This window comes from Frankliniella occidentalis, unplaced genomic scaffold (genome assembly GCF_000697945.3).
Source record: "Frankliniella occidentalis isolate FOCC.00 unplaced genomic scaffold, Focc_3.1 Scaffold72, whole genome shotgun sequence".
NCBI classification, from domain to species: domain Eukaryota; kingdom Metazoa; phylum Arthropoda; class Insecta; order Thysanoptera; family Thripidae; genus Frankliniella; species Frankliniella occidentalis.
Window position 1 is genome coordinate 677,756 of NW_026267202.1, and position 2,499 is coordinate 680,254.

The following is a 2,499-nucleotide window of genomic DNA, read 5'->3' on the forward strand; positions in this document are numbered from 1 at the left end:
GCCCCGCGCCCCGCCAGCACCCGGCGGCGGCCCCCTGGAACAAAACAAAAGCGAACAGCTGGAATCGATAGCTAAAACCTTTCCATCAGCAAAACGAATTTTGCAGCGCGCGCGCGCGGTGTGCAGCCAAGGAAGGTGGTCGTGCGCTGGCGTGGTGGCCGAAGTAGCCGCCCCGCGCTCGAGGGGGAGGAATGAGGGGGAGGGCCGAGATGGCGCGTCTTTCCTCCTCTTTCTCCCCTCCTCTCACATCCCTCTGCTGGCCGGGTCTCTAATCATGTGCCTCAGGGGGCAGGCAGGACAGGGCGTGGGGACTTGGGGGTGGTGGGGGTGCTGTTCAGCTCACGGACAGCCATAACCAAGGCCAGGTGTGCGCGCGCGGGGCGGTGAGCGTTACGAGGTCACGTCCTCGTCACCCCCGACATCCGTCAGCCCGAGCAGTGCATTCCTCCTGAGCTTGCTCCCTCCCACCGGGGGATCACACGCAAGACGCAAGCACCACTTCCGCGCCGCTCAACGACATGACCGCCGCGTGCCTCAAGGAAGCAAGGGGTGGCTGGACATGTGTGCCCCATGTCCGTGCACTGCACCTTCGGCACGAGAAGTGGACCACTTGGATTTTCCATGGACACGCTGAAAAACATTCCCCCCAAAAATCCAAAAATACTCCAGATATTCCAAAAGTATTTCAGATAGTCCACAAAAAATATTCCAGATATATTCCAAGAATATTCCAGGTATTCCAAAATATTCCAGGTATTCCAAAAGTGTTCCAGATGTTCCAAAAATATTCTAGAAATTGCAGGTATACCAAAAATCGAAGTGGTCCACCTCTCGCCTAGGCGACTCTGTGATCGGGAATTTAGTCTCCACTATAGGGCCTAGTGACTGCGACGCGATAGCCGTTGATTAAACCGCCCCCTTGCTCAGAGGAGGGGTGTTTCGACGTATGTGATTGTGGGCTTATAGGGATCATCCAGAAAGTTCGAGCGGCACAAAGTTGAGCCAGTGCCATAGCTCCCATGGCGCCTGACAGGCAACATCTCGCCTGCAGTGCATGCGTGTACTGCAGGGTGGCCTACCCCGAGTCTCGCGGGCGCTGAGCTCCACCCCTCATTCGACGAATGACGACAAGAAAAGGGAGGGGATTGGATTTCTAGTAGATCTCTAATTAGAGGGGAGAGGCATCTCTAGTGAGTCGCCACGCCTGTGAAATAGGCGGTTTGGTCTGCAAGACCACCTGTCTCGCCACCTGTGTATAGGCAGCCCACGGTGCACCCCCCCCCCCGGGCCCCCCTCCCCAGCCGGACCCTAATCCGCGCCTTGCTTCAAGGTCACGCGGGTCACGCAGATGATTGATTGTCTCTGATCCACTGCGCTTTATATCACCCGGCCAAAGTATATATACAAAACGATGACGTATCCAGAAGGCAGTGTCGCTGCCACTGTCTCTTCTACTTCGGCTGGATGATATGGACCAGCTTCCACGTTAACAGGTCACTTGCAGGTCACTGGCAGGTAACTTTGAAGGTCACTGACCGGTAGAACTCTCAGAGCACCCTGAGTGAGCATCGGCCGAATGTTAACACGAATTGCCTTCTTATTACGCGGTCGCGCTCAGGATATATTCATTCAATACACGAGCAACACTTTGACCGTTTGACAATCCTCGTGGCCTAGACGGTGGTAGGGAACGACCGAAACGACTCACCCCTCACCCCTCACTCTCAATACAGACGTCCTCACTTTGCTTGAGACGGTCTATGACGTGGCAGTGGACGTTCCGAGATCACCCGTCGCCCGGGAGCTTAAGGGCTCAAGACTGGTCTGAGTGAGCAATTTAGACTTTTAACAGAGAATGCCCTGTGCAGTTTTAGACGGTTCCGTAAGCAAACAGCAAAGCGATCTTTCAAGAACATTAGAACCCGCCAATTTTACCGAACAAAACAATACCAATGTCAATGCCAGTTTTCTGAATGTTTATTAATTTTTGAAGCTTTGAACGTCAACGTAAGCGTTTCATGTTATTGTTTACGTCGATGTTCACATTACTCTGCCGACGGAGCCGAACTACCGCCACGCAGCGGACGCAGGTAAGCGGACAAACCGACCAGCGGACAAGCGGAATAGCGGACTAGCGGACAAGCGGACACCCACCTGCCACGGCGGGAGGGGCCCGCGGGGATGCTGGGGAGGTCCTCCGTCGTCCGGCGGGGAGCGTCGCGCGTCGTTCCGGGACGCAGAAGACGCGAACAAGACACGGGGTGGTTACAGCCGGTGCTGCATAGAGCTTCGCGGTGCGTTGCGACTACACGGCGCGCGGCGCGGGCCGGGGGGCCGCAGGCACGGACGAGGGCGCCCCTGTGCGCAGCTGTGGCCCTGGCCGCCCTGGTACTGGCTGTGGTGGAGGCTCGCCGCGCCGGCCCCCGCCACCCCCGGCCGCCCCCGGGCATGCGCAAGGGGTGGGTATGGGCACCACCCCACACCCGGCATCGCACCCTC